A 13,583-nucleotide genomic window follows, 5' to 3' on the forward strand; every position below is an offset into this window, starting at 1 on the left:
CGCGGGTTGACGCCCCGCTGCGACCGTTCGAGAGCTGTCAAAAGTTCCGCGCGCGGGGAGCCAAAACTGTTTCGTTCAATTTGAAGTGATTTGAGTGCCGCAATCGCCGCTGGAGGTCCTCCTCCTCGCATCCTACCGTTCCCACGTCTTGACGGCTTCTTTTGGCGTCGCCGCGCCAACTAGAAGCGCTCTTCTCCCGACGTTTTGTTTTCCTCTCGCGAAGCATCTGCCGCAGTCGTCGTCCGCATCCCGCAGTGCAACTCGAAACGCGTGACGACGTTTTGCATCACGCGCGTTTGCCTGCAGCCGAGCAGCGCGCGCCTCGACGTGGCGCTAAAAAGAAGCGAACCAAACAAGCACGGAACGAGAAAGGGGGAGTTACGTGGAACCCAAGACGCGCGCGCCTCACGGCGGGTCGGAGTAGCGCGACGTCGGCGGCAGGAAAACTGCGGCGGAGCCGGGGAATGACTGGAAACTGACGTCCTGCAGGGAAGCGTGTTTTACGCGTGTTTTACGCGTTTCACATGCAAATGCGCCGGATCGGCCCCCGCGCGCCAGCGACGAAGGCAACACGCGAGCCGGCGCTTACGCAGAAACGTGTGCGGCTGACATCTTAGACAGCTTGAATGGAAGCGGTGGCGGAGCCGCGGCGTCCGGGTACCAAATTGCGCTCGGGCCCTTTCATAAACGTCTCGCCAAAGCCTCTCTTAACTCGCTTTTTTTCTTCCTCTCCTCTTTGGCCCGTCTATCTGGCTCTCTCGCGCTGTGTGGATGTCGCGCGTTCCTCTTCTTTTTTCGAAGCGTGTTTGCGTAGCGGCTGACAGCGGCGCTTTGGAGGCACGCTGTCGGCGAGTGAAGCTGCTCAAACGATCTTTCGAAATTGCCCGGGAAGGTAGCGCAAACACTCGTCGCCAGAAGAGACCATTCCCGTGTGAAAAGAACGTGTGGGCAGCGCAGCGAAGGAGGGGGAGGAAGGAAAGGAGGAGACAGCTTGGAAGCGTCGCGGTGGATATATGCTGCTTCTGCGCCTCTTCAGGCCTTCTTTTTGTTCACGCTGGCTGTCACAAGAGACGCTCTAGGGCGAAAATCTACTGTTTGTTGTTTTATTTCTCGTTTCTCACTGTTCTCGCCACTTCCATTATGGCACGCATGGACTGGAAAATATCCTGCGTCTTATCGATAAAAACCGCGACTCATTGCTGAGTAATTAACGCAACGTGCAAGTAGTCATGAGAGAGATAAAGCATGAGAAAAGCTAAGTGAGGGCTCGCGATCCCATAAGGCATATTTTTATTTCATAAAAATTCACACTTCTTTCATATGGTGACACATGGTGGCGCACATGCATTCCCGGGCGTAGTTGCGGCGTCGACCTTCGGCATAGACGACGCATAAACGCGCAAGCGGCTAACTTGAGGTCATTCTAGGCGTCTCTGAAAAGAAATAGAGAGAGAGAGAGTGAAAGGAAAACATGTTTCTGTATTACTCACGGTCAACCTATAGTTACAAACAACCTCCATTGCAAAGAACACGGGAAAAACGTCGGGGTCTAGAAACAAGAGGGAACAAAACAATCTCATGCTCTTGACATTAAGGCGAAATTCCCCGCGGCTACTAGCGGCATCCGAAGGAACATATTTCGTGCGTTGTTTCGGCGTGGTTATCGTATTGCCATGACAGCGCCTGGACCAGTGTCCGCCAGCCAGATCGTCGCAGGAAAGAATTACGGCGGCGCACTCTCTCTCTCTCTCTCTCTCTCTCTTAAATCTTAACCCCAGTGTCCGTGTTTCGTTCACGTGTTTGAGCCAAGGGAAACCAACGTTCGATCCCTTACTTTTTTATCGGACGGCTTTCGCTTGTTGTAAGCTGACCTAACCTCAGCTTACGAACGTTAACTTTTCCAATTCTACTCTTTTCGCTACTTTTATTCCAGATCACCCGTGATTTTGGCCGCCTTTAAACCCCCCGAAGGGGCCGCGCCCTTCGGGGGGTTTCAAGGCGCGCCACAAAACTACACGGGTCGACATTCCCCGTCCGCGAATACAGTAGCGAGCGTACAGCGTACATGAGGTGATATCGTTCCTGGCGGCGCCTTTAATAGCCCATATTCTCGTCCAAATCACGATCTTTTTGTCAGGCGCGCCCCACATGAGTCCCCCTTTAGATGAAATAAATTTTATATACATGTTTCCAACCTTTGGCAATCAATTTCGAACCTGTGTGCTGCGCGGCTGACCGAAGGAGCACTTCTCAGAAAATACGTGACTGCGAATCCGCTTTGAACTCTATAGCAAAATAACAATCTTGTCATTCTAGGTCGACCGCTATGTTGAATCTTTCAGTAGAATCGGTATCTGCGCAGCTGCATGCTTCTTTTCGACTAAGGAAGGCACGGGACATGGCGCCGCACATTTATCGCTTCTGTTTAGTTGTTCTACATATTACGGGAGTATCGAATCACTGTCACAGAGACAGAATAGGCAGCTAAGCACAAAATGTCGTTCATGCTAGCGTATTGTAAATAGAAGCTGTTTTTCACATGCGCTGTTCGATCCTCAGTCATTCCTGTGCACCGCGTTTAGAAGCATGCAGCGAACAGTCCGCAGAATCAGGCGCCACCAGCTTGCAAATTTCACTCCCTTACGAAGTTGCCTCGAAGAAAAGTACTGGTATAAGTAAGAAGAAAGCATTCCGTAACAACTAGTGACATGCGCATTTTAACTCAGATGCTAGGAAAACAGGACACGGTGGCACCGCCACACGTTGATACCTCTGGAAAAGATGCAGACTGAAAGGAAAGGCTAAAAATGAGGTCCCTAAGTCAGTGCATACTCTGTATGATTATGTGAACATACTCCAGGTGTGCTTGAGTCAAGAAGAAAATAAAAGCTCCTGGTGCGGTATTAGCTCTGATATACAACTTTTTCCTCCTTCTTACCGTACCCTTCTGACGTGGTCGGTCCGCTTGTGTTCCCAAGCGATCGTTAGTACAAAGGAGCAGTAAGCCCTTTAAGAGAGTGCGGCATTTAGTAGACATATCTGGCAAATGTATAGGAAGCGTCATTTGGCGTGTGAGTCTGGTAAGCACATCCGAAAAGTTGTACACAGCGACCTGAAGTTTGCCTCCAGCTTTAATACTTTCTGAACACTCACAGACCGATGGGGATACTGATACGCGCGCAGCAAGGTGTACGTGTCCACCTGCAAAGCGCCGGTGATAAATGGTCGCGACGCGTGCACTGCATGCGGCACTAATTCATGAGCACGCAAGGCAGCTGCACGGGCCCCAGACTGATTGCGTCTGTCTCGCGGTGGCCGGTCGGCTGACGCGAGGAAAGCGTCGAAGGGCGCGCAAGGATGCTTCGGGAGGCGCTCAACAATGCGTCAGGCGGCGGACAGCCCGCATGTACACAGGCGCTGCCGCTCCCGCTGCGTGCGTGCGTGGGCTTCCCCGGGTTTGAAAAACGAAGCGGGTCAGCCGCGGGTCAACTTGATTCGCGGCCGACCACTAATGCCGGTGCGTGCGTGTGTGCTCTGCGCGGCCGGCCCGGCGGCTCCCCGCAGCCACCGCGGGGAGGAAGGATGACGGGGGTTAAGCAGGGTGGGCGCGCGGCGAGACATTCGTTTCTCCGGCGGCGGGCCGACACGTTCCCCGCCGAGCCCGGTGGCAGGCTGTCGGAGCCGCCAGCTCCGCCACCTCCGGAGCGGGCCGGCCGATTACGCCCGCGGAACGGCGGCCTGCACGCAGCGGGCTCTGCGCGCGTTAAAGGCTGCGCACGTCACGCGGCGCACTCAGGGGTCGACGTGCGAGGCGCTCCAAGATTGACGCCGCAGAACAGCGCGCGCTCGCCCCGCGTGGGTGGTGGACTACCGCGCATCTTCACGCATGCGGGCTGCGCTAGTCTAGAGGTGCCTGACGTCAACGAGGCCGCGGGAAGTGCCTTTCGGAGGCGGAGAGTCAAGGCTTGCTTTGCTCTCTGTATACCTAGACAGGCAGTACACCCGTAGCACTCAGAGACGTGAAGCCACATGGGAAGGATGACGTCTGATAATCAGCGTCTGCACGCTGGACGTAAGCCCCGCCCTCAGCTTCACTGCGCATCTTTTTTCTCTGGCTCTGCGCTATGCAAAATAAAGCATTAGCGGAAGCACTAATTCTAATGCTTGACAGCCCATATTCTTGGAAGAAGTTAGCTCATCTGGAACCCCTATACACCGTGAGCGACAACGCGCACTTTCCTGTCTTAATGGGCATGCAGAATCCACCGCCGTACAAAGTATGCCCCTCCAAAATTAACCAGCGTCGTGAAAAGTGCAGTTGTCCTCAGGAAGTCAGCGGCTGATTCGGAAGGCTGTTCGCACGTCATAATTGTTCTTGGCTTGCTGGCGGCCGTGACCTCAGAAATTGTCATATAATCTGTATAACGTACGATGGGTGAGGCGCCAGACTGTAAGGGTCCATCTTAAGGTGCGCACAGTTTCCCGAATTCGGGCCTTGATTTACCAACGCCAATTGCCATTTCCAAAAAGTTGTCATGTGTTAGTTACAACTAGTAGTGTCGTCCTATTTCTAGAGATAGAAGAAAGGAAAGGCAAGGAGTTGAAGCACGCAAAATGAGTGATTTAGAGCCACGCACATGGGGAGTGCAATTAAGGGTGTGTAAACGAAGAGAGAAGGAGGACTGAAAATTTGTCTGTCGTGTCCACCGGATGTGACCATGGACATCGGTACGTCATGGCAAATATAAGCTAAAAAAATAAAGTAACGCTCACAGGTTTGTCTACAGGCGGCGATCGCTCAAGTATCTGGCTTTTAAAAATCGCAGTGTTTCGGAATTCCTCCTGAAACCAGCTTAAAGTGACGATACACAAACTATTTAAAGATAAACTACAGCAGAGAAGCAACAGCGACAACGAAGGAACACACAGACAGAGACGACGCTGCAATCATTAAAAAATGTACCAACTAGCTCAGCAATGCACCTTATTAACAAAGTTTTTCGGTGTCTGTTTTTTGCCTTGAGAGAGGCCTACGGGATTAGTAATTACTAAAATGAGCTAAAATCAGCAGTGCGCAGCGTTGATAATTAATTACAAGCGATTTTGTGCATGCAGTTTCAGCCTCGGTCGGCGCCAGCGCTGAGGTGCACCTTGACGTCACGGTCGACACGCCGACCAGGATCTCCACAATACTGATGACGTCGGCGTCGCCGTAAGCACTGGTTATTCCTGTGAACAACCACTGGGATCGCTGACGTCACAATAATTGGGGCAAGTGCACCCTGACGTCAATCGATGTGGGTCGAAATGCCGAGCGGCTCCTCGGACAACTTTCAAAATCATATTAAATTATGGGCCACTCGACGCCTGCAACTGCAACTTGCTAGAAGGCATCTCCTTACGTCCATGAAACAAATCATATCTTCGTTTGAGTTTGAAAATTAGTGTCTACACCCTTTTAACTAAAAACCATGGTTCACTCAGGACCTTATATCTATAGACTGGGAGCGTCCAGGACTTGCCTTCCGATTCTAGTTATTGGAGTCTGTAATTTATCTCACCACCATGACCACGACTTTCGGGATTTGATCTGGGAGCTTATAAGAAGCAGAGATTGAGCTCCATGATGCGATCTCATGTTTTACGGCACTGGAGTACTTATAAGCACATGGACAGTGCGACTTTATACTCTCCGTCGAGATGACGTCGAGCTCGATGATGCGAGGTCACTCCGAGGTTCCGCTGGAGTGCTTGAGCAGCGCCGTTCATGCTTTAGCACACGACGATTCCAGCGCTTCCGGTTCCGCTGCGGATTACCGAAGTCTGCGACACGATCAAATGAAGCGGTGAGAGAGCAGGCTTAGCAGGAGATACTGTCGGGTGATGCTTATGCTTGAGGTCCCTAACAGCCCCTCTTGACGGCCTCCCGCGGCGCAAGCGCCGTCTCCTGACTGTCGCGGTGACTTCGCGGTGCAAAGAGTTCTCGCACCATTTGCTTGATAACGGCAAGTTTTCTTGTTACCGATACGCCATCTTTAGACAAGTCACAATGAGGTCCGTTGCAGTTGGAGCGCTCCAACGCTCCCGCCTCGCCGGTTTCGGCCCGACTATCCCGCAACTTTAGTTGCCTAAACGGGCAACGCGCAAAATATCTTCAATCGCTGCCTTCACCACTGCCGGCAATTAAGTCAACATTCCTGATGGCTTGGTCAATGTCACAGATGTCATTGATCATTACCTCTTTGCCGAGTGTAATAATGATGCGTACTTTCATTTGCCGCCAAGCTCGGCGATGTGCACAGACTTCAGCGCAGCCTCATATATACGAGCGTACATTGCGACGGGCGTTTATTTTGACATTTGCTAAATTTCTGTGGAACTCAGCGACTGGAATTCACAATGAGCACTACATGATACCCAGTCTCTGTAAACAGAGGACGGGCAGCTGCAACCAGTCTAGGCGAGAAGAGCAACTGCTTACCCACATGGTTAAACAGGCGAATGGAATCGAGCCAAATGACAAATGAACCACCAGTGTAATAATGGTCCATGGTGATAACGGAAGACGTATACATTAAGAAAGATTCACACCTTTACCAGTGAGACCACAAGGTGTGTCATGCATTACTTCGGAAATATATAGCTCCGGCAATGGATCCATGCACTAAATATTATCCATTGTGGCTGAGGCCTACATGGGCAACGTACTTTTTGAGCAGCAGGTGGATGGCACAGTTTTGTGTGTAGTTTCCTGAGACCATTGCGTCGGTGGTCGAATTCGCCCTTTTCACACATGCAGCGTTCTGCGCATGAGCGCTTCTCCCCTGCCGGGACCTCTCCCGAGCTCCACTGGTTGATTAAAAAACCATGCGTTCTATAGTCGGATACAACTCAAGAACGAAGCTGCAGATGACCCTCAAAAGAGCCCCTCCAGCCAATGGCATCGACGGTCGACCGATTCTGATGACGTCGTGGTATGGCCACCTTTGAGGGGCATCTGCCACTTTGTTCTTCGGTTGCATCCGAGTATAGTGAGCATGCGGGGCTCATGTTGGTGACAGGTGCAAGCGATAGATGACGGCAGCTGTTAAGCGCGCACCTGCCACTTCGGATACGAAGATGGCGCCCCATGGAAACAGATCGCACCTGTGTCGTGCACGTGCTTAAAAAAAAAGGTTTTGGAGGAAAGGAAAATGGCGCGGTATCTGTCTCACATATCGGTTGACACCTGAACTTCGCCATAAGGTAAGGGATAAATAAGGAAGTGAAAAAAAGAGAGAAAGATGTGCCGTAGTGGAGGGCTCCGAATAATTTCGACCACCTGGGGATCTTTAACGTGTATACTGACGTCGCACACACAGTACAACGGGCGCCTTAGCGTTTTGCCTCATCGAAACGCAGCCGCCGCGGTCGGGTTCGTTAAAACCAGTTTTCTGGTCACCAGACGAATTTTGCAGCATTCCCTAGAGTGTCGGGCATCTTCCGAAAAACGAATAACGCGATACATGGAATGAGGCTGTGCAGCTGTAGCTTCCACAGCCATATCACATTGTAGTTGAATTCCGTGCAAGAAAACTTGGACAGCGGACTCACGCTGCATGCTAGCTCAACATACCTTGAGTTATGTGCGCCACTGCACATACTATAACGAAACCCCTGCCTACACAGGGATAACATCGCTTTGGCTATAGCAACAGCCTATATAATAGTATTCGATAAGGTTACCGCATTCGCCCTGCATCGTTAAGGCCCGATTACGCGCGAATCTCATATCGTCTCACGTACAACACAAGGCACCTGAACGATGCCCAGATGAGGTGGACAACGCGCAAATAACGAACAAAAGCTTTGTGACCAGTGAGAGCTCGCAAATTTAATAGAAGAAAACACCTTATCGTTTTACGGTAGCCCACTCAGACTTTTCTTCTGGTTTCTTTAGAAGTTATTAATTGAAAAATTGAGAGGAAGCGAGAAACACGGTGGCTGCGCGATAAGCTAATCGAGAAGCTGGGGTGCCAGTGGAAGTAAGCTAATCGGAAAGTTGGGTTGCCGGCTAATTTAATTCCTGAATGGCGGAGTTGCTCACACTGCGCGAATGCACTGACAGTAATTGTCGCTAATAAACATGCACAATCCTCACGTGTGCATTGGTTGCCATGGATAGCCAGGTTGCTTCAGAAAAAAAAAAACAACTAAGTAGATATTGTATCGCTGGGGGCTGTACGCTAGGGCTGAGCCGCGCAGCAAATATGCTGATCTGCTTCGTATCACCCGCCGCTGAAAAATGAAATAATAACGAAACCATCTGAACCCTTATTTCACAGCAGGTAAGAAGCTTTTATTCTCTGAATAAGAAATGAAAGAAACGATGCCATGAAAAACCAAGAGTGAAGCGAGTGCGTGAAGAAAAAAAAAAACCGAAAACAGCTCGTTTCGCAAGGAGCGTTATTGGATTTCGAAACAGCGGTAAGCAGACCGTCCTCCAATTAGCGAGGCTCTAGCGTCGATTTATCGACTAATTACTAAGTGGTGCTGCCGACTCTCTTAATTTTAATGGAGACTACGTTAAGTTCGTTTTATTGTTGTTATTCTTCACCCCCACGCTTTTGATCAGAAGCAATCCAGGGGCTCTGATTGTGCCGTATCTGTTGCCGCGTCGCAGAAAGTAAAACTGGGTGTCGCGGCTTATTTTTGTCATACCTTTCACAACGAAGTAGCGCGCTTTCTGCATGTCGGAGGTCATGCGTGCAGGTTATGGGAAACCTGCGAATTTGCAGGATGCCCAAATCCTCACGTTTACCTTGAGTTAAGCCTGACGACCAAACAAATTCAAGTAGCGCAATGAAAAAAAAAAAGACACAATTGCATAAATTTATGTTCTTCTGATGTCTTCTTGTCCTATAGTAACTTAATTTTATGTGCCAAAGTTTCACTTGGGTTTTGCAGTTGCTCTTGCTTGGGGGGGGGGGGGGGGGGGGGGGGGGGTAATATAGCGAAATGCCGTATCATGCACTGCGCCACCACGGCAGGTGCGGCTTCCCTTACGGACAATAGCAGCATATTCAAATGCGATATAAGACCCTGTGCAGGCAGAGTGAACGCGGGAATCTGAGAGAATGTGGATGGACAGGATCTAAAATTTCTCAAGGGTTAGTTAATTTGCACAAGTTGGAAATAAGAGGATGTTCGTTAACTGCTAAGTGGGAGAGATAGAGCATTACGATTGGAAATAAGATTCAGAAATGAGTCCGTCCGTCCGTCCGTCCATCCGTCCGTCCGTCCGTCCGTCCGTCCCCATCCATCCATCCATCCATCCATCCATCCATCCATCCATCCATCCGTCCGTCCGTCCGTCTGTCTGTCTGTCTGTCTGTCTGTCTGTCTGTCTGTCTGTCTGTCTGTCTGTCTGTCTGTCTGTCTGTCTGTCTGTCGGCCCGTCCGTCCGTCCCTCAGCGTCCCTCGGAACTATACGCAGTGGTTGACGTTGGCGCATCAGCAATGGAGATAACGACATTGATTAGAAGACCTACAGACGGGACGATAAGACTCCTACTCTCCTACCGATCAGGCCAAGCCTGAAACATGTTTGTTATAGAGCTCTGCAAGTGAAGTAACTCATATGAAAAGTTCCAATCTTGGTCGTTACTTTGGAATGTTCAATGGCTGTAACAGCTGCCTCACGCTGGCTCAAGCAGCCGCGTGAAATTCGAGCTTCGTGGTTGGGACTTCCAAAGCTCATTCTGGCTCATGACGCGTTTCTCGGCTACCGTCTTCTTTTTCGCACAGAGTGTCGGGAAAACACGTCATGCGTGTAGTGACTGCCCCTCGGTGCTGTTCGATGAGAACTACTACACGCAGTTCTCATCGAACAGCACCGAGGGGCAGTCGCCGCTGGCAGTGAGATGTCGCCGCTCGGCAACGGGAGCGCGCTGTTTTGTGGCCTGGGAAACGATGTCGTGACCTTGGTGTCAGTAGAATATGCAGCTCCTTATATAACTGCGACTCGGAGCTCCCGGTGGCCCGAGGCACATCATGCATGCCACGTGAGGGCGGGGTTGAAGTGTCGTTAAAGTCGCTACGCGGTCTACTTTATTGCCGCCGTAGGCTTGCTCTTCTTGGTCGTTGAGTGGAGGCGTGAGGAGTGGAGTCGGGTAGCCCGTGAAGTGTCGGGAGGAGACGCCTAGGAAGTTGTCTCCTCGCGTGTTGAGGGCGCCTTTCCTGGTGGGGGCCGGTTTCTGGTTCGCCACTTCGCATGCAGCCGCGGGAGCAGCAGCAAACGCAAGGAATTTATGGGCGCCGCATGCTTTACCGAACGGAGGCCGTTTCGCCGAAAGAGCGACAGAGGCAGGAGCTGGTGGCGGAAGCAGCAGCAGCACTACATATACGGGATGGCCGGGCAAAGAGACGGAGGGGGGAGAAAAAGAGGCAGGAAAAGCAGGCCATAGGCGATGCGCCACCACCGCCACTTACAGCGGCAGCGGCGGCAAAAAACGGCAGCGGTAGGGCAGGCTGTAAATCTCGAAGTTGTTAACGTGTCCCGCGTAATGGCCGCCGCTGCCGTGAGGGCCGGGGCCCGAATTTCGAGGCTCGGAGTAGATCACGTGGTGTCCGCTTCTTTCGGTATTTTCTGCCTCGATCTCCCCCTTTTCGCGGCCCCTTTCCTGCTCCTCCTCCTTCTCCATTTTGCGTTACCTCCGCTGAAGAAGATGGCGACGTCTCTCGCGGCGAGAACACCGATACACTCATTTCGTTAATTCGGTGCAGCAGCGCCGCGCTGCGGTTCATTCGGGAGAGCGAAGGAGTTGTGAAGCTGCTTCGCTCAGCTGCACTGCACGGCTGCCGGCCTACTTTCTGGCGCCGGACGTACGGTTACGGGGCCGCCTTCGCAGCTTCCTGCCCAGTGCGACGAGTAGCGAATACCAACGTTAGGCAACGTGCCGTCCAGCTGTCTAGGCGGCGATAGGGCCCGTGAACCCTGCTTGCGCCGGAAGTGCAGTTATCTATAGAGCCTGCCAAGTTTTCCGGACAAATATTCTGAGTGTGCGTCCCTCACCAAGGATGCGCAACGCAATGGCCCAAGAGGACATCGCGATGGCGCGAACACGTCTTCGCGCAACTGGTTAGCAGCTCTGCGACGTTCCGCTGCACGCAACTCGCACGCAGAGACGGCGTGCGTACGGGCGCGGTCTCCTCTCTTCGGCAGTCGTCGTCCCGCGCCGCGCCCTGCACACACGGAGCGTATAAAACCCCATTTTATGATCGCGTATTTTTTATAGGGGGGTAATAATAAAAATATATTTATAACGGCGACCGTAAATACGTCGGGGCCGGATAAAAGGTACATAAACCTGCTTGGCACGAACAGCCATCATTTGCGCCGTTACGGCCTTAAGGAGGAGCGGCCCCCGTCGCCGAGGCGCATTCTTCGCGTCGCCTCCGCGAGTATACACAGACCCAGAGCGGCGGGGAATAAGAGGACCGCACCCGCCCCTCCAAGCTCCCCCACTGCACTCGCCCTCCTTGCCCCGTGCGAGTGAGACAAGGTTGATGCCTCCGCTGCTGCACTCGAAGACAAAAGGCACGCCTCACCCAGTCGTATCGCCGGGAGCACAAATTCGCCGTGACAGCCGCTCGCATAGGCTCCACAAAGGAGGGACAGCATAGGTTTGCAAAGCACCTTTTTCCTAAACAGCCCATCGATAGCGTCGTCGTGGTCCCTCCCGTTGCGTTTTTACGGGAGATTTAGGGCTCGCCACATGCGCTGATGCGCGTACATCGTCGGGACCGAGCCCGTCTGCCAGCTGTTGTGGAGAGCACGTGGTAAAAAGAAGGGACCCCCGAAAACGTGCGGCCGCCCCCGGTGTCACACGCTCTCGGGACGCGCGCTGTCGCGAAGGGCGCGTGCTCAGACGCTCGGGTGCCACCGTTTCCAGAGTATAGCTCGGCGAAAGATCCAGCGCAGTGTTTTTGTGCTTCAGGAATTTCTTGTGCTCGTTGAGATTTCGTTTCGGTCTCGTACGAACTTTGGGAGCGGCGAACAGGACGCCGCCTAACTGCTTTTTGCTCCTGCCACTCTGTGAATGGCCAGCAGTCAGTAAATGCAGCGTCCAGAGGCCTGCGATTGTGAAATAAAATGTTTTACATGTAGTGCAGGGTTTTGAATAACATGTTTTATAAAGGAGTATAGCCCCAGAACTCCGCACAGGAATTGTGTGAGGTGTCCGTAAGTTGAACAAAGTCACATCACATGTGATATTTGCCTACAGGAAATAAATACAGGAAAGAGTACACAATAATTAAGAACAATAGTGATATACAGAAGAATGGGAACCAATTAGTGTTGTTCTTGTTGCTCTACTTAGAATTCAAGTGTTCAAACTGCTTGTCTGCATGAAAGAAACAACGTCTCTGACGTATCATTTTGTTCTAAATTGCTCCTCAGCTTTGTAGCAAAAAAAAAAAAGGGGGGGGGGAATGAGAACGATGCGCAATTTATTTGAATGAATGTTGCAGCTAAAGTGGTGGACGAAGCTGGTCGCAATGTATGTGTTCATAATTGAGTTGTGACTGTTATAGAGGGAGAGCTCACGATGCAATGAATCAGTTTGTAAGTTAAGAGTATATCACATGGTAATTAATGCATGACATTAGGAGCTCTATATTGCAGCGGAAATGCACATGGAACTGCATCGTGCCTTTCGAAAGAAAGAGTCGTGCAGTGCTGGTGTTTTGAGCGATTTGATAGACCGGAGCATAGTGGGATAAGTTAGATCATAGACTGTCTAAAGCCCCGCAAAACCCCATTCATTGCATCGCAGCGAATTCTAAAAACAAGAGAGAGAGAGAGAGAGAGAGAGAGAGAGAGAGAGAGAGAGAGAGAGAGAGAGAGAGAGAAAGAGAAATAAACTAACAGCATGCTGAAAAAGAAAAAAATTACGGAACATTTACCTTTGCGATATGCTAGTTGCAACGGCACCCGGGGTGGAGCAAAATGTTAATGCTAGTCCGAGCGTTTAATAATTGACTCCGGGCAGTGCTCTGGTAGCGTGAGGTAGGCGGTGTGCGACAAACACGACCGTGAGTCACACGTGGTCCCGAGCAGTCGCTCTTGCATCCTTGTAGCGGGCTTCCTACATGACAGATGCAGTTAGGTAAACGGAAAAGGCGAGATGGTCGAGAGGGAGAGGTGGGAGTGGGAGAGCGCGGACGACGACAACGACAACAACACGATTTTGCCGAACGTGCCGTACACAGCTGCCGCTGCGAAAAGTAAGATGTAGTAGTCTCCAAAGTTATTTCCGATGGCAGAGGCAGCGTCAGTTATCGCGAAGGGCAAAAAATAAGAAGAAACTAAGCGGAATCGGAGGGAAACTTGAAGAAATGCCCAATAAAGTAAGGAAAATTCAGCTACTGGCTTCCAGCATCCTCCCTGTAGTTCCAAGGTCATTTGACTGCACGCAAGACCAGTGATTTCTAGGCATAAATACACATACAGCAATGAGCCGTAGCGACGCCATCTGTATTTCCGAGTTGATGAGTTATCTCTGTGGGCCGCTCTTCTAACGCCCGCGGGAGAGGGTGTT

At 51.4% G+C, this 13,583-nt stretch overlaps 1 long non-coding RNA gene across 1 annotated transcript; it reads right to left on the bottom strand.

Annotated features, from left to right (window-relative positions):
* Positions 1-1,273: 1,273 nt before the first annotated feature.
* Positions 1,274-13,124, bottom strand: LOC144097080 (uncharacterized). The gene is made up of 2 exons (XR_013306901.1): positions 12,949-13,124; positions 1,274-1,433 (listed from the first exon to the last, which is right to left on the bottom strand). It is a non-coding gene; the product is annotated as an uncharacterized LOC144097080 (long non-coding RNA).
* Positions 13,125-13,583: the final 459 nt, after the last annotated feature.

The sequence above is a fragment of the Amblyomma americanum genome, chromosome 1 (assembly GCF_052857255.1).
Source record: "Amblyomma americanum isolate KBUSLIRL-KWMA chromosome 1, ASM5285725v1, whole genome shotgun sequence".
NCBI lineage: Eukaryota > Metazoa > Arthropoda > Arachnida > Ixodida > Ixodidae > Amblyomma > Amblyomma americanum.